The 25,939-nt window shown below is 49.7% G+C and overlaps 1 protein-coding gene across 1 annotated transcript in view; it reads left to right on the top strand.

The window, feature by feature from the left end:
- The first annotated feature begins 1,744 nt into the window (after nt 1-1,744).
- Nucleotides 1,745-25,939, top strand: part of ARNT2 (aryl hydrocarbon receptor nuclear translocator 2) — a 190,423-nt gene continuing 166,228 nt past the window's right edge. The window contains exon 1 of the mRNA XM_073882167.1: nt 1,745-2,049. The gene's annotated coding sequence lies outside the window, so the exon portion shown is untranslated. The remainder of the gene's footprint in view (nt 2,050-25,939) is intronic.

Genomic DNA, 25,939 nt, shown 5'->3' on the forward strand with positions numbered 1-25,939 from the left:
ACAGTTGTGCTGAGGCTCCTCTCCCATGCCCTGGGGCTCCTCATTAGACCCTACAAACCCCTGCACAACCAGGGAGAGTCACCCTAACAGTGAGGATCATCTGTCATCAAACTGGAAAACACAGAGCCTGGGGAAGATTTTGTTTATTTGAAGACATACCTTAAATGATGTCTTCATAGTGTGTTTATGCACAGATTCCCATTTATATATACAGAGCATTCATCCATCCATTCGGCCAAATACATGTCCTGCATAATGGCCCCATGTCAGACACTCTAAAAACTGCTACACGTTAGAAAAGACTAAAACGTTCCCCATGGTCCGTATGTGGACCCGTGTACCAGTTATCTACAGCTGTGTAACAAATGACCACAAAGTGGAATGGGTTAAACCACCACCATTTGGTGAGCTCAGGGCTTTGTGGGCTGACGGTTTGGGTTCTCCTGGTTGGGGCCCAGCTCAGCTGCACTCAGCTCCCGTGTCTGCAAAGAGCTGCCAGGTCAGCAGGAGGCCACGGGCTCAAGAATCAGCTCAGCAGAGGAGGAAAGCGGGATGGTCTTTCCACACGGAGGCTCAGCATCAGAAGGCTGGCCTGTGCGCTGTCTCGCCAGGGCGGGGAGAAGGTGGAGCTGGCAAGCCCGCGTGGGAGACACCGCACGCCTCTCTCTGCGCGGACCATCTCAGCCGCTGTCCCTGTGACCAGAGTGACCCGAGGGAGCAGAGTCCCACTCTGGAGGAAAGGAACGGCAGGGTGATCAAAGAGGGATGGGGAGACAGAGACAGGGAGAGTCAGTGGCCACTTTCCCACCTGATCAGAAAGATCCCAATCCAGGGGCAGCTATAGTGAGGGACCAGCCAGTAGAACGGGGCCCCCAGAGGAGCGTGGGGACTGGGGCGGGGTTGGTCAGGGACACTTCGGCCGGGAAGCCATGGGGACACCAAGGTAGGAAATGGGGCCCGAGGGTGAGGAGGTGGGAAAAGGCGCAGGGCCTCCCGAACCCCCACGGGCTCCATGTGGGCACATGCGGGGCAGGCTGCCACCAGGAGAAATGCCGCCCAGGAGACCGGATGAGGCCACAGGGACACCTGGGTTGTTTCTCAAAAAGCACACTTTGTTTTCTTTTTTTTTTAATTTCTTATTGTTATGTTAATCACCATACATTACATCATTGGTTTTTGATAAGCACACTTTGTTTTCATTGTGATTCCACAGGCTCGTCCCTCCCTGCCTTGTGGAGGCACAGGAATCAGCAGCCTCACCCTCTCCCCCGAAGGAGCGCTGCATTTCTCCAAGCTGTGGGGCTGCGCTCTGCTCCGCGCGGGTCTCCTCTCTCCGCCCAGCCTCGCCCGGGAGCCTGCCGGCCAGGAGCACCAAGGGGGCGCGCGCAGCGACCCGGGAGTGGCCAGTCACCTGCTGCCGCGTCCAGGCGCCTGGGTGGCGCTGGCCGAGCCTGGCGTCCGGGGGCTACAGCGGCCGCGTCTTCTACCGGCAGACGCAGGAGGGGCGGCGGCCGCCACAGTCCGCGCAGCCCAGGCCCCGACCTGCCACCTGCTGGCCCAGCGGCTCCTGCAGGCGGGCAGGGATGGGGGAGGCAGGTGCGAGCTCGGGGGGAAGCCTCCGGGGCTTGGGGGCCGGGCTGGGAGCGCCGAGCGCGGGGCTGAGCCGGCTGCCGCCCGGGCCGTTACACCTGCAGGCAGGAGGCCTCTGATGGGGCCTGTCCCGGGGACCTCCGCTGCGGGTTGGTCAGCCAGCCCTGGAGCCGAGCGCCAGTCCGGGAGGGGTGGTTGAGTGGCCTCCGCCCCCCACCGGGCCTGAGCTCCCTGCGCCGAGAGCTGGGAGCCCCCTGACGGGCTTTGTCCGAGGTGCCCGGTCCTGCTCCAGGGCGCTGGCAGGAAGGGGGCCTGCCCTGCTCCCCCACGTCTGAACCCTGCGCCCCCAGGTCACTGGGAGTGGGCACTTTGAGGAGTGAGGCTCTAGAACAGACCCAAAGAGCCAGGCTCTTCCAGCAGCATCCACCTTGTTGGGCCCCAGGACCTCCTGGAAACGAGGTAAGAAGGAAGACAACTATGGGAAGGAGTCCCAAGCAATTGCGATTTAATAAATTCTCTTTCAGCGCGTGTTCAGTGGGCCCCACAGAAAGTCCCTTCAGGCGGCGTACAAGGTGTAAGACGATGGAAACGGAATGTTTAATTGTGTCCTAATCTGCGGGACAGGATGCAAAGAGCAGTGGAAGGCCGGCTAGGGCTCTGAAGGACGTGTGGCAGCGGGCAGGGCAGGGTGAGGGCGGCCTCCGCCCTGCCCCCCACGAGTCCCGGGAAGTAGTGCGCTCGGGGCCCTCCCCGAGGGGCAGCCCTGCCCTCCCCACGGCAAGGCATGGCCGTGGGCCGCTGACCCTGCAGCATTCGGGGAACACAGACTCCATCCGTGGGAGCCAGAGGTAAAAACAGTTACAGCAAGCGATGACCTTGCGTCTCACAGTCGCCTTCCAGACTCTTCTCCAGGGCTCCCTCCCAGTGCCGAGGGGCTTCTGAGTGAGAGAACCCCTCAATAATAGCGCCCTCCCTGCTGCTCCAAGCGGGTGCTGTGTCATCTACCAGAGTGGGACATCCGTTAAAACTGAGGCATCTGCACTGATGCACCATAATTACCCAAAGAGCACAATTTACATTTTAGTTCCCTTTGGGGTTGTACATTCTGTGGGTTTGGAAAAATATGTAATGACGTGTATCCATCATTATGGCATCATACCGAGTATTTCACTCCCCTAAACATCCTCTGTGCTCTGCCTGTTGCTCGTGTCCCCTCCCTACCCCTGCAACCACTGATCATTTGATTGTCTTCATAGTTTGCCATTTCTATTCCCAGAATGTCCTATAGTTGGAGTCATGCAGTATGTGGCCTTTTAGGTATGTGTTCTTCCACTTACTGATAGGTTTTTAAGATTCCTTCATGGCTTCGAGTGTTGAGTAATATTCTATTGTCTGGATGCGCCGCAATTTAATGATCCATTCCCTTACTGAAGGACATCTTGTTTGCTTCCAAGTTTTGCTGAGTATGAATGCACCTGCTGTGGATATAGTTTTCCATTCCTTTGAGTAAATAGCAAGGAGTGCGGTTGCTAGTAAGAATACTTTAGATCTGCGAGAAATGCCAAGCTGTCCTCTAAAGTGGCCACACCATTTTGCATTCCCACTACTGAATGAACGTTCCTATGGCTCCCCATCCTTACCAGCACTTGGTGTTGTCAGTGTTCTGGATTTTGGCCATTCTAATATGGGTGTAGTCGTATCTCAATGTTGTTGTTGTTTTTAAATCTTTTACTTAAATTCGATTTAATTAACACATACTGTATTATTGGTTTCAGAGGTAGAGTTCAGTGATTCATCAGTTGCATATAACACCCGGCGCTCCTTACATCACGTGCCCTCCTTAATGTCCGTCACCCTGTTACCCCAGCCCCCCACCTCCTCCCCTCCAGCGACCCTCAGTTTGTTTCCTATGATTAAGAGTCTCTTCCGGTTTGCCTCCCTGTTTTCATCTTATTTTAATTTTCCTTCCCTTCCCCTATATGTTCATCTGTTTTGTTTCTTAAATTCCACATATGAGTAAAATCATATGGTATTTGTCTTTCTCTGACTGACTTATTTCACTTAGCATCATACCTTCTAGTTCCATCCACATCTCAATGTTCTTTTAATTTGCATTTCCTTGATGACATACTACATGGAACATCTTTTCATATGGTTATTTTGGATCTGTAATATCTTCTTTGATGAGGTGTCTGCTAAGGTCTTTGGCCCATTTTTAAGTGAGCTGTTTGTTCTCTTATTGCATTTTCAGAGCTCTTTGTATAGTTTGAATAACAGTCCTTTATTAGATGTGTCTCTTGCAGATACTTTCTCCCAGTCTGTGGCTTTTTCTTCTCATTCTCTTGACATTGTCTTTCACAGAGAAGTTTTTATTTTAATGAATTTTTATTTGAACGAAGCCCAGCATATTATTTCTTTCATAGATTGTGTCTTTGGTGTTGTATCTGAAAGTTATGACCACATCCAAGATTATCTGACTTTTGTCTTACATTGCCTTCTGAGACTTTCATAGTTTGTGTTTTACATTTGGGTGTGTAATCCATTTTGTAATTTCTGTGAAGGGTGTGAGGTCTGTGTTGGGATTCACTTTTTTGCATGTGGATGTCTCGTCTTTCCAGCACCACGTGTTGAAACATTATCTTCGCTTCAGTGGGCTGCTCCAATGATTTTGAGACAGAGTTAGACAAGGAGAGAAGCCTAGAAAGGTGTTGGGAGTAGTTGGTGCCAAGGAGTGGGGAAACTCACGTGGGGATGGGAACTTCTGTTTTCCTTAGCAAGCTTTGTAGACTTAGTTGAGTTTTCAAACTGAGTGCATATGTCACTTCAATAAAGTAAAAAGTAAGTTTTAATAAATGGGCTAAAGATAGAAACCATTTATGAAAAAGGAGGTGGAAACGGCTCCCTAGGAGCTCGGCCTCACCCATAATAACAGAAATGCAAAGAGAGAGAGGCTCTCCTGGCTGCCTGGCAGAGGCCAAAAAGGTTGGTAACACACGGTATTGACGGGACGAGTGGAGTGCAATGCAGCCATAAAAGGGAGCGAGGGTGTCCTCATGTGCTTATGTGGAAATATCTCCATGTTATTTTGCTCAGTGAAGAAAGCTCGGCGTAGAACCCTGTGTATGGTGATGCCATTGGGCAAAGAAGGGGCATAAGGAGGAATTTGTGTATTTCCTTGGAACATCTGTCCTTGATTTCCTCAGGGGATGGACTGGGAGCTCAGTGGTTAATCTTACGTGTCCACTTGACTGGGACATCAGGTATCCAGATGTGGGGTTCCACACTATCTGGGTGTGTCTGGAAGGGGCGTTTCCAGATGACAGTAACCTCTGAATGGGTCAACCTGGAAAGCCGGTTGGCCTCCTCACCCTGGGTGGCCCTCAGCCAAACCGCTAAAGGCCTGAAGCAAACAAAAGGCTGAGAAGGAGAGAATCCCCCCTCTCTGCCCGCCTGTCTTCCAGCTGGGACACTGGTCTGCTCCTACCTCAGATTCCAGACTCAGGCCTGACACCTACGCTCGGCTCCCTGCTTCTCAGGCCCTCGGACTTGGCCTGGAGCCACACCAACGGCCCTCCTGGGACTCTGGCTTGCGGGCTGGGACGTCTCAGCTCCACGACTACGTAAGCGAGCTCCTTCCAATACATCTCCCCCTGTGTCCTACTGGTTACGCTCCTCTGAAGGACCCAGACTGATGGAGAAGCTAAGGGTGGAGTCAGGAGGACATTCTACCCTAGAATTTAAGCTCTTTGAACCTGAATCATGTAAATGGATTATGTATTCAAAGAAATAGATTTAATTTAAATAACGAGGATAAGTGAATAAACAAAATAATTCTGTTTATGATTAGAAACACACATTTCTTGGGGCGCCTGGGTGGCTCAGTCGCTGAGCGTCTGCCTTCGGCTCAGGTCATGGTCCCAGGGTCCTGGGATCGGGCCCCGCATCGGGCTCCCTGCTCCTCGGGAAGCCTGCTTCTCCCTCTGCCACTCCCCCTGCTTGTGTTCTCTCTCTCGTTGTGTCTCTCTCTGTCAAATAAATAAATAAAATCTTTAAAAAAGCAAGAAAGAAAAAGCAAGCAAGCAAGCAAGAAAGAAAGAAAGAAAGAAAGACACATTTCTTTCTACAAGGTGAACATCTGGGAAGTGCATTTATCTTTGGATTCCCCAGTCTCACGTTCATTACCTTTCTGTTTATAGCTCTCCTCTCTCTTCTTGTCTTGCTGTTCCTTTTCCATGCCCCGTCAGGTCCGAGGCTCTCCGTGAGAGGTGGAATGACCATGAGATGACAAAATTATAGTACTAGTTCAGTGATACACCAAGGTTCAAAGTCTGACTCTGGTCCTGTGGCTCAGACACAGACAGACAGACAGACAGACATGAATGGAAGTGAGGACGCCAGGGAGAACATAGGGATCAGCCAGAATGACACATTCTGACCCAATAAACAAAATGTGTCCAGCACATGTGCGGAGCTCTGCACTTCTGTGTCACTTGGGGAGGAAAATCCTTCCGGGGAGGAGGTGTGGATTGTCTAAAGGTATTACAGTTCCCTACTTCCAGTTCCCTTTTCCCGCCTAAAACCCCTTTGCCCAAGAAAGCTCCTGCATTCTCTGTGGCTCTTTCCCGTTTTGAAAAAGACAGGTTTACCCATCACTTATCCCTGCTGTTACCCTGGTACATATATCACCAGACGGTCTTCGAGTGGTCTTACTAATTTGTACTTTCACCTAAGAACTGGGTTTGTCAATCTTTAAAATGTTTTTAACATGATAGGTATAAAACAGTAACATAATATTTTAAAAATATATATGTCCCTGATTATTAGAGATGTTCAGAAGATTTTCATGTTTATGGGACTCATTTTTCTTCCATAAAATGCTTCTTATACTATTTACTCAATTTTTTTATTGGATTGATGTTTTTAATCTGATTGATGAGTGAGAACGCTTTCATAGATTCTTGCTACTCATTCTCTGTTAGTTACACAGATAGGAACATTTACTCATGGCATTCAGGATATCTTTTTCTGCTCCTGAGGGACTGTGATGGGGCTAAAGTTTTAATACAATCAAATTTATCAGACTTTTCCTTTCTGGTTTATACTTTTTGGTCTTCTAAAAAAAAAAACCCTTTGCCTTTCTTAGGATGCAAATATATTCTTCTGTATTTATGTCTAAATTATTTTTTGCTTGCTTTTCATATTATTAGGTTTTCAGTCCACCCAGATGTGATCTTTGAGTACAGAATGAGATGGGAAAGATGATGGATTAACCAGTAACCCCACCATCAATCCATCAATCCTCATCTACTCCCCCCCACCTTGTAACAACACCTGTACCACATATTAGATTTTTCTAACCTACAAGTGTCAGCTTTCTCTCTGTTTAACTCGTTTATCTATTCCCCTGCCAGTCTTATTTCTTAATTATTACAGCTTTAAACGGTTTCGACTTCTAGTTTGGGCAAATCAAAACATCTTGGGTTTTTTTGGGTTTGTTTGTTTGTTTGGTAAAATTTTTCTGGCTTCTTTTGGTCCTTTGTTTTTTTCACAAATATTCAGGAGTCAGCTTTTTAGGTTCCCCAGAGAGTTCTGCTGGGATTCAGGTTGGCACAGCATTGAATTTGTAGATTGATTTTGGAAAAATTGTCATCTCTAAATAACTGAAATTTTTCCATTCAAGAATATGATCTAATTCTCCACTTACTAAGGATATCCTTATATTTTCCAAGAAAGATTTAAATACTTTTCTAAAAGGTCTTAAACATCTTTATTTACATCCAAAGTGAGTTTTTCATTGTGAATCAAACTTTCTTCAAAGTTGTATCTACTGGGGCGCCTGGATGGCTCAGTCGGTTACATGTCTGACTCTTGATCTCAGGGTCGTGAGTTCAAGCTCTGCATCGGGCTCCACATTTGGCCCCGGGACCTGAGTCCCAGGTGGAACTTGCATTCAGACTCAGCCTTTCTCCTGGGCCACATGGCCACCTCGCCCGCCACGGGTTCTACCACTTCTGTCGTGTCTTCCTCTGCCACGGGGCATGGACGGCTCCTGCCCACCCCGGGCGCGGCCAAGAGAAGAAGTGGACCTGTAGAACGAGAAGGGCTTCCTGAGAGCTAGGAGCTAGGACAGTCTCTGGCCAAGCCTTCCCAGAAGCAGCAGTGAGCTGGCTTGTCGGGAATCCAGTCTTCCTCAAGATCAGGTCTCTTCCTCGTTCGGGAAGAAGTTCACACCTGCTCAGGACCCGGAAAGCCAACGCTCACTCTGGCCGGGGTCTGCGGGTCGACGGTCGCAGGAGCAAATAGTAGGAGGAATACGGCCTCCACGCTGCCCAGCTCCCAGGCTGCCTTTTGTGTGTCCTGGAAATGTATTCGCTCCATTCATCCCACAGCCATGGAGACCAACAGCAAAGGCATTTTTATTAAGTTCTCACTCAAAAAGCTTAATCACATTTTGGCAGCTTTTCTCCGTGACACAGAAGCATACGCTGTGTCCTCCCCTCCACCCTGCCCCTTGGGTTTGGGGATCACTCTGGCCCCGTTGCTCTTTGTGCCAAGTCCTCGGCCTCTTCTCGGTGCCCCGTGGATCGCTATCTACCCTTTCATTCTGGAAACAATAAGGACGAGAGTCTCAAAAACCCGACGCCTGAAGGGTTCTGATTTCACTCATTGCTTGCCGAGCCCAATTCCCTCGTACGGCCGCGGCCGAGGGACGCCCGAGTGAAGTGTCTGCGCAGGAAGAAGCAGGGGAGCCGGTGGGTCGGGAGAAACCGAGGGCGGCCAAGGCTTTACAAAGATGCCGGCAAACAGAGACCGGGAGAGTCCAGCTCAGGCCACACCAAGCACTGAGACCCGAAGGACACCAGTATTAGGGGAGGCTGGGGCAAGGGGCAGAGCCGAGACATGGAGGGTCAAATCTGGGCCATCTCAACAAATCCGTAAGAAAGGAACGAGGGATTGACGTCAGGAAGAGAGGAGAACAGGAGAACAGGACTGGTGGGGAGAACGTACGCAGTCTGCAGGCCGGGGTGCTGAGCAGGTGCGAGCCGGACTCTACTCGGACTGGATCCTGTGAGCCCACTGGGAAATTCCCAGGACTTCTGTGAGCCTCTCAACTTTGCGGGCCCAAGATAACCCGGCTGGTCGAAGGTTCAAGCTGGAATTCACAGGCAGGCTTTCTCCACTCGTGCCCTTCGCACACCTAGGCCAGTGAACAGCTAAGGATGTTATTTTGCATAAACTCCTTGGAGTGCTATTTCCTTTAGGGTCTCCGTGATCTAGCCAGGGCCTCTTACTATCAACACGTTAGTCACAGAAACTTTTATTTATTTATTTTTTAAGACTTTTATTCTTAAGTCGTCTCTACACCCAACGTGGGGCTTGAACCCACAACGCCAAGATCAAGAATCGTGTGCTCTACCGGCTGAGCCAGGCAGGCGCCCCTCATCACATAAACTCTTCACCAAGGCCGGGGTGAGTAGCTGCGAGGCACCGTTCCCATCAGCCTCTGCCGCTCCCCCTGCTTGTGCTCTCTCTCTCTCTGGCAAATAAATAAATAAAATCTTAAAAAAAAAAAAAAGTTCTCACAGAACAAAATCTCTCATACATTTGATCGAACATGCAATTGTACCATTCAGGAGTGCCACCGTGTAGTGGAAAGTTTCCCTGGGTCTTGGAAACCGGGCTCATCACAGAAAAATACAGGCAGAAGGTAGCCCGTGGCTTCACAGAGAAGCCAGGCCTGGGGAATGAGCGCCAGGCTATCCCTGGGTGGAAGCGTGTCAGGGGAGGAAGTGTGTTATGATGACTTTTTTAAAATGTGGATTTAATTTGGAAAAAGAAGTCTCATCCTCTCTTTGTATTTCTCAAAAAGTGGACTGCTGCTTTCCTAAGAAACGCAGTGCTGTTCTTCTAAGAGATGCTCCAACAGAAATGAAAGGCTGGGCACGGTCTCCTTGACCGTCTATTGATATTAATGCCGCAAACCACGGCGCAGCAGGCAAAGGCCCCAGTGGCACAGGGAACAGGGAACTGCGATTAGCTCCGGAAAGCCTGGGCCCACGCCTGGCCTTGCTCTTTAAAGGCTGTCTGTCTTCAGAAGGGTCATTCTGCCTCCCTGAGCTTGTATTTCCTTCTCTGGATAATGGAGAGAACCGTAACTGGCGGGAAGTAACCTGCAAGAAGTAAGTGGTGTAATTTCAAGGGCAGCTCGCCTGGCTAGCACGGGGAGGCAAGTGGCTCACTCTTCTGAGTTCAGGTGGCGCTTGCTCACACGTGCCTTGTGTCACTGTTTCCCCCTCAAGGGCAGAAGCTATTTAGGATCAGGGGCGGGGACTGACTTTTGTCGTTCCTATGCACAGAACACTTGGCCAGTGCCAGCACCTCTGGGCGACTGTTGAGTGCATGCGTGCATCAGTACCTGGGTGGGCGGACGGAGATTACCAACTCCAGCGTCCACCTTCCCAGGCGTGGGCAGGAGATAGCTGCCCCACAGCAGTTAAGGGTCTTCCCTAAATGGAAACCACGGTAGCAACCTAGCTGAGCTCCTAGAATGACAGGGCAGGTGCAGGGCCCTCAGCGGGTGAGCGGCGTTCTCGGGGAAGGGGAGTCATTGGGTAACCGCGAGGCTGGGACATCAACGGGACGCAGCCTTTGCCACGAGGAAGCTGACCGTCCCGCGAAAGACATACATGTTGCACGGACTGCAGTGGAAATGTTAAAACGTAACCAGCATGGAAAGAGCCGTGTAGACAAAGTGCAGCGGGGCATCCTGGACAAGGTGTGACTGCCGGTCAGGAAGGCACAGGAGACACAGAAGTACAGGGGGTATTGTAGGAATGCTTCAACCTCTAGGGATTGGAAGGAAGCCCAAACCCGAAGGGTGAAGGGAAGTCTCGGGGGTAATCACACAGCCGCCGCAGATCCCAAAAACAAGATGGGGGCGGGGGGGGCACCAGGAATGAACAGAGAGAGACAGTTCGGAACAAACTCTGGGAATGAGCGCATCCCGAAGTTCTGCGTCTGCGATGGGTGTGATCCCCTGAAGCGGCAGGCTATGCGGAGCTCTGGGGGGCCCTTCCCCGGGTCCGTCTTCCCTGGACCGCGGCACTTGGGCCCCGGGTGGCCATCCTGCTCTTGCTCTGGCTCTGTCTTTGCCCACTTTATGCCTTTTGGATCCCGAGCCCTTGACATCGGCAGGGCTACCCGTTTTCGTTTGCAAAACTTATCAGAGCAGCATTACAACTTTGGCAGACGTGTTGAAAGCAAAAGAGCATCTACATTTAGCACAGAAGGTCGAAAAGGAGCCCGTGAGGAGGAAAATATGCGTGCTTGAACTTTTGACTCAGTTAAATGCGAAGATAAATTTAAGCACTCTTTGGTGTCAACAATTCCAACCTCATAAATTAGAAAAAACTACAGTAAATGCGTCTGACAGCATTTAAGCCAGGTTTTTTTGGGGGGGGGATCTAATCATACAGCATGGGGCTGAAACCACTTGCATTGATTTATCCAATTTCCTATTGTCAAATGCTATGTCTATCCTTGATGTGATTATGTTAACGTGCTAATTAAGTTTCAGGCCCTTTGTTGTACATTCTGCTTTCAGCAAAATAAGAAAGTAGTACTGGAAGTATGTTTTCCTTGAATGTGTTCTGGGATAAAGAGGGAAAGTGCCCTGTGAGAGCAGGAAACGTTACCCTGTGGGTTGAGCGGGCTTAGATACAATTTAATGTGAACAACTGAGCGTATTCATGAGGCATCAGAAGCAAATAAAGGAGTATTCACATGGGGCAGGGTGCCCGGCCGGTCATATTGGCTCTCGGTGTTTGGGGGGAGAGCAAAGACTACTTTTTTTTTTAATTTTTTATTGTTATGTTAATCACCATACATTACATCATTAGTTTTGGATGTAGTGTTCCATGATTCATTGTTTGTGCATAACACCCAGTGCTCCACGCAGAACGTGCCCTCTTTAATACCCATCACCAGGCTAACCCATCCCCCCACCCTCCTCCCCTCTAGAACCCTCAGTTTGTTTTTCAGAGTCCATCGTCTCTCATGGTTCGTCTCCCCCTCTGACTTACTCCCCTTCATTCTTCCCCTCCTGCTTTCTTCTTCTTTTTCTTTTTTCTTAACATATGTTGCATTATTTGTTTCAGAGGTACAGATCTGTGATGCAACAGTCTTACACAATTCACAGCACTCACCGTAGCACATACCCTCCCCAATGTCTATCACCCAGCCACCCCATCCCTCCCACCCCCCACCACTCCAGCAACCCTCAGTTTGTTTCCTGAGATTAAGAATTCCTCATATCAGTGAGGTCATATGATACATGTCTCTCTCTGATTGACTTATTTCACTCAGCATTAACACCCTCCAGTTCCATCCACGTCGTTGCAAAAGGCAAGATCTCATTCCTTTCGATGGCTGCATAATATTCCATTGTGTATATATACCACTGCTTCTTTATCCATTCATGAGAGCAAAGACTACTTTGCTTATGTTTCCCCCAGTGCCACGTTTAAGTCAAAGTTATATCCTGTTCTATTGTGCCCTGACTCAACTCACGCAGAGATTTTCATTGTCTTGCATGTTGATATTGCTTCTGAGATCATTTTGCAACTCCAGAAGGGCTGAAGCCTGGACTTTGTCTGAGATAATAGGTATTTCCTAAAGGAGACGGGTAGAGTCCATTGTTTCAATTTGCAAATGGCCCCAGGAGTAGAAAGGACCCAGGAATGCTGGTTCCCCACTCCCCAGATGACGGTGAGAGGCCCGAGGGCATGTTGGGAGCTCCTGCAGCCTTCCTGCGTCCCTGTGCCAACACTCTGCATTTGGGGGCTCCCACGGCAGACGGAGCTGAGGCCATCATGTCCAAAAGGGACCTCTGAAAAGTGCATCGCAGACTAGCTAAGAGCTGGGATGTAGAGCCAGACAGGCCTGAGTGAAGACCTTGGCTCTGTCTCTTACTCGCTTCGAAGTCTCTTTAAGTGCCCTGAGCCTTCACTACCCGCTCTGGGCAATCGGAATAAAAGCATGTTTCATAGACGCCGTCGAATGTGAAGGACGTCACGGACTTACGCACCAAAACAAAAGGAAGACAGCACTGACGTACGTTCTTAATATGTAAATTCTTATTTCATATTATTGAAAGCGTCCTTTTAGATGTGTTTAGATACCTTTTTTTAAAAAATCATTATCATTCTTTTAAAAAATTCCAGCATTGTTAACTTACAGTGTGATATTAGTTTCAGGTGTACAATACAGTGATTCAGCACTTCTGTACATTACTCAGTGCTCATCATAAGTGTGCTCTTTATTCCCATCCTTATTCCCCCCCTTTCTCCACCCAGCTCCCCTCTGGATACCATCAGTGTGTTCTCTAGAGTTAAGAGTAGGCTTCTTGCTTTGTCTCTTTCGTTTCCTTTGTTTCTTAAATTCCACATGTGAGGGAAATCATATGGTATTTGACTTTCTCTGAAGGACTTATTTCACTCAGCATAACACCCTCCAGTTCCATCCACGTCGTTGCAAATGGCAAGATCTCATTCCTTTTGATGGCTGCATAATATTCCATTGTGTATATATACCACTGCTTCTTTATCCATTCATCTGTCGATGGACATCTTGGCTCTTTCCACAGTTTGGCTATTGTGGACATTGCTGCTATAAACATCGGGGTGCACGTACCCCTTCGGGTCCCTACATTTGTATCTTTGGGGTAAATACCCAGTAGTGCAATTGCTGGATCATATGGTAGCTCTATTTTCAACTGTTTGAGGAACCTCCATACTGTTTTCCAGAGTGGTTGCACCAGCTTGCATTCCCACCAACAGTGTAGGAGGGTTCCCCTTTCTCCGTGTCCCCGCCAACATCTGTTGTTTCTTGTGTTGTTGATTTTAGCCATTCTGACTGGCATGAGGTAGTATCTCACCATGGTTTTGATTTGCATTCGTTTATCACTCGTAAATGCACACATTAGTTCATCTTGTCCTAAAAGTTGGTAGCATTCAGAGCCCTTCTTCTGAGTCATTTTCAACTCAGACTTGTCAATGCCCATGTGTTTCCTTATGGTATCATCCTCTGGGCCATCAAGGCTGGGAAAACGGAGTATTTCTTACAAGAGTGTTCACTGTTGTCTTCAGGACAGTCTGCAAGTCTTGATTCTGTACTTTCTGGCTCTTACTAGAAAGGATCAACAAAGGGCTTTTTTGTCCAAGTTTCGCATGGCGTCAATGTGACAATGATTGTGAACCCCAATGACTGTAAGGCAAACCCTGTTTTGAGAAGTGCGATCCAGAATCCATGAAGTACCGAGCTAGCACTTCCCTCTCCAGGCTGTTCTGGAAAAAAGAGCAATGGAATCTTGGAATGGTGCCTTACTGTTCAATACATGACAGACAGCTATCATAATGCTACTCTAATCTTTTGTGATGGTTCTATACATGTAGATCATCAAATAATTAAGGTAATACATTTTACCCAGGCTTCCAAAGTTATGCTAAATTATGTAGGTAATTTAGGTGCCCTGGGCCCCGACTTGGACTAGTGATTCAGCTAATGACGTTATTTGTGGTTAGTTAAGGTCACCCCACCAGCTGTGAGATCAGAACACAACTCCATAATGACAAAATCATCATTGAAGCCACAAGCCCAGAGATCGGGTCCACGGACGAGGATTTTTACTGTTCCAAAAATGGTGGTAGAAACATTTCACCATTACACACCTGTTAGAACAGTGAGAACCTAAAACAATGACAAAACCGAATGCTGGTGAGATTTGGGGTGACAGGGACCCTTATTTGATGCTGGTGGGAATGCAACATGATGCAGCCACTTTGGAAGACAGTTTGGTGGTTTATTACAAAACTAAACATGTTCTTACCATGGGATCGGCAATCGTGCTCCTTGGTAATTTACCCGAAGGAGTCAAAAACCTGTGTCCACATAAAACCTGCCCGTGGATGTTTATAGCAGAGACGAACAGGTGGACAACAGAGGATTTTTAGGGCAGTGAAATGATTTGTATACCATGCTGGATACATTAAACATTTGTCATTAAAAGTGAACCCTAATGTAAACTCTGGACTTGGGGTGATTATAATGTGTCAATGTCATCAATTCATCGATGGAACAAATGTCCCACTCTGGTACAAGCGGAGATTGTGCGTGTGGGTGCAAGGGGCATATAGGGATTTTTCTGTGACCCTTAAGCTGTTCTAAAAAGTAAAGTCGACTAAGGAGAAAAGTAGAAACATTTCTAGATTAAAGGAGCCTCCAGAGACATGACAATGTGTAATTATGGATCAGAGCTCTGGGAACCAGAATTCCTTTTTTCCATAAAGAACATTTTTGGGATCATTGGGGAAAATGAATAATATTTGTAGCTTAGATAATTACATGGCATCCTGATAATTTCTTTTTTTCATTATTTCTTGATTGTAATAATGATAATGTGGTTATGTAAGAGTGAGCCCTTGTTCTTAGGGAATGCACGCTGAAGTGTGTGGCAGAAAGGGCTATAATGTCTCCAGTTATTCTCAAATGTTCAGAAAAAGATAACATGAAGATAGATGGAGAGAAAGCAATAAAGTAAGTGTTGCAAAATATTAACAATTGGGGTGAGGTGTGTATGATCGTTCTTTCTAATATTTTTACAACTTTACTGGGAGTCTGAAATTATTTTGAAACAAAAGAGTACAAAAATTTGGGAAAATAAACCACTTAAAATGAACTAAAAAGGACATAGGATTCTACATTCCAGCTGCTCCCCCCCATCCCTGCATCACTGTATTTGGGGCTCATCCACTACGAACTGAAGACCTCCTCATCCTGCAGCTGATGCTACAAACACAAAGTCGAATCACAGACCTCAGGGGACACAACTTTGCACTTTAGAGAAGTTAGGTCAGTTCGCTTCTGACTTCCTTAGAACATCCAGCACAGCTGGGGGTCCAATCTGTACAACAGAAATCATCAACCGCACCAGGGACAACACACCCATCATAGGATGCGCTGACTTAGTGGCCAGTGAGACCACGTGACCAGGCCTCGGCGTGGGAAGCCTGAAGGCTCCTGCCACCTGAGGGACCGACCTTGCCTGGGGCACGAGGGCCATCCCACCTTCCGACACCTGCTCACTCCACTCGTTTGCACAGTTTACAGCCTCCTACATCTTATTTCAAGTAACTGCACGAAGTTGACCCTGGAAGCTACATTTCAAGCGTGCATGTTAAAATGAGATACATCTATCAGTGGGGCTGACTTTAATTAAAACTTGGGAGATTGAGTGAGCCAAAACTTTGGAGTCAGCCCAGTCTGGGTTCATATATTTAGCTCTGGAACTCATTAGCTGTGTGACCTTGGGCAAGTCACTCAACCTCTCTGAATATCAGTCACCAGAATCATAAAATGAGAATGAGAATAAGTGAATTAAAGAATTACAAAGGGTGGGACGCCTGGGTGGCCCAGTTGGTTAAGCGTCTGCCTTTCGATTTCAGATCAGGTCCTGATCTCAGGGTTGTGGGATTGAACCCCGAGTTGGGCTCCGTGCTCAGCGCAGAGTCTGCTTGTCCCTCTCCCTCTGCTCCTCCCCCTGCTCGCACTGTCTTTCAAATTAAATAAATGAAATCTTTAAAAAAGTTACGAAGGGTTAAATAAAATATATCTTTTAGGCACTTTATAGAGAGATACAGTATATGTATATAGATACAAGCCTACATATTCACATAAATACAGATGTGATATAGTTGTTATTTAGATTGTATTGATTAAAATTGGAAACCAGTAAGACCAAAATGCCCTCCAGGGTGGCCAGGAGATTCTCAGCATCAGCTTAGGGCATGACCATCGTCCATGATCTGGAACGTTTGTTTGTTTTTTTTTTTTAACTCAAGCAAACTTATCAGACCTTGAGGGACAGACTGAACTGACCAAATGCCAATTTATGTTTAACGGAGAACAAAAATAGAAAGCACATCAGCGTTGTTCCTGTGGGCTGACCAGCTCATGACCTCCTTACAGCAGACCTCCTTAGGGAACCAGATTATACCCTGCGGGCTGCCAGGGAAGGTGTGTTGTGTGTGTGCAGTGTGGGGAGCTGAGACAGGTGGCCCCGTGGCCAGTATCACTGAGTCACCATAGACAAATGCATCCCCCGCCACGGGGAGGAAGCAGCCACGTGGACAGGTTCCACTGGAGTCCTGGACACACTTTGCTTTTTGCATGTTCCTTGACATGGCTCCTCATAGATCATGGCCTCCTGTCAGGAAAGGAGTTTTGACTATATTCGTTTTTTGTTTGGTTTTCTGTTTTAATCGTTAGTTGTAACTTCTCTTCCTCCTCCTCCTTCTTTAATATATATTTATCTTCAGTAGGTGTTACTTAGATTCTCTATTCCTGTTCTTTCTGTTTGTGAATGAAGAAAGAGCTTTCAAGTCAACATCTGCCTTGGACAATTTTAACAGTTTCGTGTTGGTTTCCCACCTCCAAGTTTAGTCCTGAGCTCAGTCTCACCCCAGGATCCTGACTTTAATTTTCTGTCGCTCAGAAACACCCGTGCCAACCCAGTGAAGGGCTCTTCTCTGTGGGCACTGAGAGAGTAACAAGGGAATCTCCCAACGAGGAACACACCCATCCCCAGGGAAAAAGAGAAAGCGAGGGTTTCAGGACGCCTTCTATTAACAGTGTCTGGGATGTGTCACCACCAGCCAGGATGCTGATGTCCGGTGGGCTGGCTCCCCACCTGAGCAAATCCTTGTGAGGTGTGTGAACAAAGTAGGTTCTGGGGGACTGTACAGGGGCAAAAGCAGATGGTTCACACAGCAAATATTGGGATTATTATTACTTTTAATACTATGACTTTTCCCTTCAAGGATTATAAAGCCAAAGCTGATTTGGTCAACAAACATTCTGTTTAAAATCACAATTTTAGAAGCTTGCGGGATGAAATAAAGTGCATGTGAAGATCTGTGCTTTCTCCTAAGCTTTTTCTTGCTCATTTTTCCTCAGTGATGCAGTAAGTTACAGCTTACCAGTGACGGGGGAATGAGGAGACCCCAGCCCCACCCCGGCCACCACCCCACAATCCTGCATTGCTTTTTCTCTATCACAGGGAATTTTCTTTATAATCATATGTAAGATCGAGAAGCCCACGCGTAGGGAAACTTACCACTACCAGCCTCACCATCATCTTGTTGAGACCACAGGGACAGGAAGAGGAACCTACCGCCTGGTTGGTCAGGAAGGAAATGCAGGCCCCCCCTTCAGTCTTCTCGGGGAGCTGGTGACCTTAAACCAGTTGGTGAAGGGAGGGATTTCCCCTCTCTCTGGGAGCAGAAAGAAATCCCCTCTCTCTGGACTTTAAGAAGCAGGGGAGGCTACAGCACTTGGGGTGGGGGTGTGTGCGTGGGGGCAGGCAGTCCAGTGGCCCCAACACACCCCTGGGTTTTGGTTTGGCTCGGTGTTCAGGTGATGGCAAGTGGGTTTTCAGTGCAAGAGGCAGATGAGCAGCACACAGGATGGTCAGCTTCTGGGGTCCGTCTGTACCTGGGCCAGTAGCTGGAGACACGTGCGGTTCTGGCCCCATTCACAGGTGGTGAGAAGAAGCAGGAACTGCCCTTCGTAGATGAGGAGAGCAGAGGCCTGCCCTATGGCTGACCCAGGATGGCAGCCCTGGTGTGGGCAACAGAGCCCAGCAGAGTAGAAATCTAACAGGATCACTAGAAGAGACAGGTGCCAGCCAGGAGAGAGGTCTGGAGCAGATGTTGCGGGGAGGTGGCCAACTGGAGTGGTGAGGCCCCAAGAAAGACCTGTGGGAAATTCAGATCCCTTGAGAACCCCCAGGAGACACCTGGGAGGCAGAAAACCTTGTGAAAGACTAGACTTCCTGCTAATGGGGAGAGGTGGGTGTCCATGTCTTCCTTTGAGACACAACAGTGAAGCAACAGTGATTGACCTGCCTTCCCTGCAACCCCCACCTCGGCCCGGATGCTAACGCAGTCCAGAGCTGGTGCATCTCTAACCTTTAGTCCCCTTTTGGACACAGCAAGCAGGGACAACGGGAGAGTTTCTAAGGTTTGCCTCTAACTTATGTACGAGACGGTTTTTTAAAATTCAATTCTAAAATCCCCCAAGACTGTGTTTAAAAAAGGTAGATATGCAGAAGACCAAAATCTTACCCCTCAAGGAGTTAGACTCCGGGTGCTCAAAATAAGTGTTCTTAAACAGAAACGTGCTGATTTCCCTCTGTCAGTGTGACCTACAGGGAGGGAGTCATTGTCTCCTGTCCCCTATTTGTGGTAATATGCATGCTAATGACTGAGCAGTCGCAGACCAGTTGTCTGGATAATGAACTTGGTCTGGGCGTGTTGTCTCTGAGTAACCGGTGTGGACGCCAACAGAATGTTGAAGATTACTTGGAGAGAGAGATTAATCATTAACTCCATTAATTCACCTGGCATTTTTAAGCAATAACGACCTCCTTATAAATAACATAAGCTCAAAGAATTAGAATTACCCGCTAAAACGTTCAGATGATCTCATTATGCTGGCGAAGAAAAATTGTCATCTGTGAGGGTGGCTTCCAAAAGGATTAATACAAACAGGAAAGTGGCTACCTATGGATACCTGAATAAATTCACACATGTGGCATTTCATCACGAAGGAGGCCAAATCAAAAATGCCCGAGCCTGCGAAATCATGGTGTCAAGGCGACTAGAAGTTGTGAAAGAGCTGAGCATCGAGAAGCAGGGGTTGCGGTTGCTGCTGGAAATGGAGCCCCTGAGCTCCTTCTCACCCACTCGGGGAGCATGAAGACTCACCCCGAGTAGGGCGCCGAGCTCGGAGTATCCTTTTTTCATACTCCTTTCCCTCTTGTTCTCCAAGAGTAACTGATACAGCTTTTAATATAATATGATTAGAATTTTGGCAAGGAAAAAAAAAAAAAAGAGCCCAGCCAGGAGGCGTTGTAAGGCATGTGCTGGGAAGCTCAGCAGCACTCACTGGGCATCCTACCGTGGAGGACGCGGACCGGAGGCGTGGTGCGTTACGTGAGCACCGTCGTCTGATAAGACGGTCGCCTTCCTCGCCACCCATACTTCCCCACCTCACTCACTCCATCATACTAGAGTATTTCCCGTGGCTCAGGATACGAGCTAGGTACCAGGGAAGAGACAAAAATATGAAGGCCCAAGCTCACAACTTAATGAAATGAGCATACAAAAGAAATGGATCCCAGCACGGTAGGGTATGTGGCAGACGGGAAAGCTGGGACACGGAGCCCCTTCATGGAGGGAGTTATGCAATTTCCACTGGAAGCGAGGAGGCAATCAGGAATAAATGGTTACCATGGGACAAGGGCATCTTGGGGAAAGGAGGTATCCCCGTGTGTGTTGTGCGTCGGAAACGACAAGCAGCTGGATTTTATCGGCGCACGGTGGTTGGTGGGGAGGGTGGGGGCTGGCAGGTGGATACACGGAGGTCCTTTCCAAAAAGACTCTGCCCTTGGAGTCATTTATAGATGCTTCTTTTTATTTCTTATGAACATTTCTGACTTCTTGCTAAATCAGTGTCTGCATTTATCTCAGATCATTTTTTCCCATGTTGTTAGAGGCCAACTGTGGAAAGAGCCTTGCATCCTTCTCTGGAGACATGGTGCCTATGCTTTCGAGCCACGGGGTTCTGCCAGGAGGCGCTTTCCTCTTATAGACTGGGTCTCCTATCCCGAGGGGGGACAGTCATGGTCACCTGATCCATGGACATGGTTGATCCGGGGGTAGGCATCGAAGCCAGGGCAGCCCCAGCCTTCAACTCTGTGATGGAGGAAGAGATGGAGGCCCTCTCCATGCATGGGAACCAGAAATTGTGCCAACTCTACTTGTCAGGAGCAAGGTCTTCCCCACGCGGAGGAAGGTGGGAGTAGCAAGGAGGAGAGAGATGTGCACAGTGAGTCCTGGTGATGCTCAGAGGCATGGTTCCAGTTTTCCTGAAGTGTAACTACGTTTGGGTCCTTCACTCTCTCTTTGGATTCTTCCATTGGCACCAGTTTGAGTTGGGGAGCTCTCAGGTTCAAAGTGCTAAGTCCTTACTGATGGACTCCACCATTTTAACCTGAATGAGGTTCACTCATTTTCATTTATTCCTGTTTAATAATCAAATATTTGCAGCTGTGAATTTTTCTCTGGGGATAGCTTTTGATGTGCAGAGTCATCTGTATGCTATTTTCCAAATTATCAGTCAATGTGGTTTTGAATTCCTTACCCCCCCCACCCAAATGTGCCCCATTTCATCCTTGGCTACTGAACCTTCTTGGGTAACAGCCGTAATAGCAACAAATACATTTTGCCAACCACATGCGAGATACAGTTCTAAGCTGCTCACAAATGTTAGCTCACTTAGTTCTCACAAAACCCCTTTGGGGTAAGTACTGTTTTATCCCTATTTCATAGACGAGAAAACTGAGGCACAGAGAGTGTAAGCCACGGGGCAGGTGAGTGGAGTGTTTGCACACTGGCCGTCTGGCTTCCGAAGCCACGATCCGAGAACAGTGTAGTGTACACCACTCTGTGCGGGAGGGAAGACCACCAGCATGCTGCCGGCGACTAAGAAAGCCGGAGAACGCCGCCAAGGATGGGGGCAAGCACCTGCCGCCCCTATTCCTGAGAAGCCCAGGCCATCGGACTCTGGGTTCTTTTAGCCTGGGAGCAGCTCCCCAGGGACGGACACCTCCAGGGAGGAAGATCCTGCCTGTCTCTTTATCGTCCAATGTTGTCTCCAGACCCACTGGGTCCCAGCCATGTGCCCTCCCCTGGGGGGCCGGGAGGACTTGTTTTAGGGCGAGTGGAACTGACCCTTTGGTCCTACGATCTGGCTGAGAGTAAACCACAAGCCTCAAATCGGCACATGTCACGTTAATCATGAGTTGCTGTGTATTAGATCTCTCACATGCTGGAAGAGCTTGGCTGAAGTCTACCTGGCCGTGGGGTATTTTGTTCATTTCTTCTTGAGTCTCTAGCAGCATGTGCACACTTCGCTACTTGGTTTTGATCCCTCAGAGTTCACAGATGGGGCATTTTCACTGTAGATGTGTGTGTCTGTTATGTTCTAACTTCAGACCGTCCCTTTGTACCACGCGGCAGGGGCAGAAATCCACTCACCCTAGACTCCTTTGAACCCACTAAACTCTCACCATGAGCACAGAAAAGCATCTCTTTTGGAGACAGTGGTCTCCTTGAGATGGAATGCAGGGTCCTCCCGAGGTCCTTATCATGCCACCCCCTCTTCCAGGTGGTGTCCAGCTGGTGGGGAGCAAGGGCCCTAGGATTCTTGCTCCCCTCCGTTCTGAGCAGCTGGGGTGGTCACCTGGCCGCCGAACCTGAAGGCATCTTTAGGAGGCCTGGATTACTGCTGAAATCTGTGGCCCTGGTTTGGAGCCTTGTTCGTTGAGCCCTGCTCCCTGAGGCCTGCTGGCCCCCCTCACGCAGGAGGCTGGACGCCTAGACTCAGTACCTTCGTGTCCCGTCGCCTGCGGGAATGCAAGCATCCCCGGCACACCACGCGGAGGCCCCAGGGAGCCAAGAGCGCCATGTGAGGCCCAGCTCTCCGGCCGCATCCCTCCATCCCTGCAGAACCATCCTGTGCGGTCTCCCTCCCTGGGCTTCTGAATGGGGGAAAGCCCTCAGCTGTTGGCTTTTCCATCAGCTCATTGGAGGTGATGGAAACTCCAGGGACTCAGGCCAGAAGATGGAAGTCAGAGCACGTGGGTCTGACAGCCTGCTCCTTTCCCTTCTTCCTCTGCCCACTCTCCCCGAGGCAGAACAAGAGACTCGGCCCCTTCCCGTGTCTCTGTCTCCATCTCTCTCTCTGCATCTGTCTCTCTCTCTCTCTCTCAGGGGCCTGGGGCGTCCTGCCACACGTCCCTTCTTCTCTGCTGAGCTATGAGTCACCTTCTAAAGCCTCTCAAGTGTACCAAGCACAAACATCTCCACATTCAAGTCCATGGTCGCTAGCACTCCCCAGAGGTTCGCGTCACCTGCCATACAGGTGGGGAAAGCAAGGCATAAGGGGCTTCACGAAGCTCCAGGGTGGGTAGAAGTCTGCGTTGGTGACAGAGGACACCTGTACTCTCTTGCTTCAAAGCCTGTGCTCCCCTAAACCCGCGGCCCCATCCAGCTCTGGGCTCAGTCCCTGCCTCTGAGAGTAACGGGGAGGCCCACTGGCTTGGGGGCTCCACCACCGCTCTGTCCAGCGAAGGGCAAGAAGTTAGGAAGAAAGGTGGGGTGAGGGACGGGGAGAGGGGCCGAGCAGTGTGCAGCAGAGAAGAAACGCCCCTGCTTGCAGATACGGCAGCCCCGTCCGTCTGTCTGCCTGTCTGTCTGCCCTTCCACGCCCTCTTTTTCAGAGGAAGGCCCTGCTTTCATTCCTTGCCTCCTGCTATCTTGAAGGGAAGAGCAGAGAACAATCCTGGGGTCATCACACATCGCACAATGGGAGTCCTGTCTCTCGTGTCAGAACTCACAGGGATGGGACGGGACGCAGCGGCCACGTGACCTCCCGCGGCGCGCCCCCCCCGCCCCCCCCCCCCCCCCCCCCCGGCGAGTGTCACCCGCACCGTGGCTGCCGGCCCAGGGCGTTTCTGGGAGAAGCATGCTCCCAATCACTGATCACAATCACGTGCTATGGGCCCAGCGGGTCTGCCTTCATTCCTTTTTTTTTTTTTTAAATGCAAATCTCAGCTTCCAATTCAACAGCCTCCTTTGGAATTTAAAAGAGTTCTAGGTTGTTTAAAGGTTGAGCGGAATTCCTGAGCCTGTTAACTGGTCACAGTCTACTAGCTCTCATAATTAGCACGAGACCACTGTATTGTGTAAACGCCACTCAGTATTCAACAATGACTAACCGCTCCATTTCAGACTGTTTACTTAGGAGTGGGGGCTGTCCTCCACAATCGATGTTTCTGGGTCTTTACCTATTTAACAAGAGAGAACAGAGAGCGAGAGAGAGACGAGACAGAAGGTAAGGGCCCAGATCCCCCATTTCTCTACCCCTTCACAACACCTCCCCTGCCCAGCCGCCAAATCCCAGCACTGTGGGTGACCCGGTTCCAAGTCTTGCCAGGCTACCGAGCTGTGTGACCTTGGGATTCTCCGGTCCCTAATCTGCACAGGGTGAGGGCTGAATTGGGCAAAAGCAGAGATCACCCACCCTGAGACGTGCAGGGACTGGGGGAGAGGGTGAAACGTCTCCTTCTGATAACTTCACCCATGTTCTTACTGGAAACCATAGCATGACAGACTGGAAGCGGTCTATGGAAGTGTTCCAACCCCCAGCAGCTGGCCGCGTGCTACCTGTCTTTTATCGCAAAGGACAAACGCAAAGAGAAGGATTAAAGATACCTGCAGAGTAACATTTACAAAATGGGCAGCAGGGCTGGGCCCAGTAAGGAGGTAAAACTTGTCAACAAATATGCATGGACATGTTAAATGTGTGTGTATGTGGTGATGCATTATGTTCACCCCAATTTTCTTTTTCAGGGCGAATATTACAGATACATTTGTTCACAGATGATATCAAAGGGAGCCACAGGTCATGGCCGATGGGGAACCCCACAAGGAGAAGGGCTTGCTGACTTCCAAGGGGCGTGGAGGGTGGGAGGGTGCAGAGCTCGGTGGCAGCAGGGGTGCGGTGACATTGGGTGCCCCGTATGAAGATGGGCCACCAGACACAACCGTCAGTGGGGAGCAGGGCCAAAAAAGGGAACATCCAAGATGGATTTTACCTTGTTTGATGTGGTGTGAACAAGGTGAACCTCCTCTTGCATTTACCTTAAGAAATCTTCAGTCAAGTATATACTGTGTATCAAGTGCATGTGGGTGTTTGAGTGTGTTGCCTTTTGGGGTATGTAGAAAAGAAGCTGGGTTCTCATTTGGCTTGATGTTGGGAGACTCGGGGACATTCTACTTGATACAAGGACGCTGGGGGGTGCCCAGCTGACATCCAAATTGCCCTTTCTCTCATCATCTCCCTGGGCCTGGCCTGTCTCGTTGCCAAATGCCCACAGGCGTTAGTCTGCACTTCAAAGGTCTTCTCCATTCGCCTGTCCACCTCCTGCTCATTTCTTCAAAGCTGACTTCTCATTTCCCCCAATCACTCCACGGTCTCTCTGCCTGCATTCATTCACCCCCACGCACCTCAGCAGTTGTGTGCTTCCTGAGCACAAACACCTTCTTGGGCTCATCTGCTCCCCACCTCCAGGCTACGCTCTGGAAGGACAGGGCCCCCGTGGTTTCCTTTCCATGGTGCACTCAGCACCTAGTTGGCCTACTGCAGACATTCAGTGTCTGCCCAATCGATCACCAAATGAATATCATTAAGCGCCTATTCGATCAATAGTGACAAATATTTCCCAAAGACAATGCCTATTTGAAAATACATCCCGAGCATTGTTTTTCGACCTCCCTCCCCCCCCCCAAAATGCTTCTTTGAAAGGATTTAAGAGAGTCTGATGTTTTTGCAAACACATCTACAATTAGGGGCCATCTTGCCCTTCTTGGCTCTCACCGGGGATGTATTCATTCATCCGTGTGAGCTTGACACCTGGTGGGTTTTCTTCCCAAGAGCCATGAGCTTTCACAGGGATCCCAGGGTCTGGTGGAAAAACAGAGGCCCCTCCAAGCTCTCTGCAGCTTAACCTTATCAGGATAAGCAGATAAAAACATTTAAAAATCTGTTTAATTCTCCGTGTGGTTGTGTCCACGAGGCTCTTGCTACAACCTTAGGTAATAACCAAGGCCAGTCACCACGCCAGAACAAGAGCAGAGCCCAGCGCCCTCGTCAGAGCTAAGTCATTCCCCATTCCTGGGCCGGCTGCCTGGGCCGGGGTGTGCACCGAGCGCGCTCCCAAGCTGTCCCCGCCTCGGGAATTTTTGGGCGCCGGGCGCTCACCCCTTGGCCGCGGGTCGGGCCCGGGAGCCAGGCGGCACGGCCCCGGCATGCTAAGTGGGCCGCACTGGGCGCCTTTGTTCCCCGCGCCTCTAAGGACCGCTTCCCTCTGCATCTTAATGGGCTTCTTCCCCCACCCGCTCTGCGCCCCGGCCCCCCGGCCTCCGCGCGGAGTCCTCGGCGCGCGAGCGCGGGACGGTCCGCCTCCGCTCCCCCCAGCGCGGGGCAGGCCCCAGCCCCTGCGCCCGGGGCGCCCCCCGCCGGTCCCCCCCACCCCGGGGGTCCCGCGGCCTGCGGCGCAAGTCTCGCGGTGCTACGGCCCGCGGACAGCGGCGGCCCGCGCCCCCCGCCGCGCGACAAAGGCCGGCCGGGGAGGCGGGGCGGGGGGAGCGGAGGCGGGGGGGGCGGG

The sequence above is a fragment of the Callorhinus ursinus genome, unplaced genomic scaffold (assembly GCF_003265705.2).
Source record: "Callorhinus ursinus isolate GAN/ISIS: 27379988/994484 unplaced genomic scaffold, GSC_fseal_2.0 scaffold45, whole genome shotgun sequence".
NCBI lineage: Eukaryota > Metazoa > Chordata > Mammalia > Carnivora > Otariidae > Callorhinus > Callorhinus ursinus.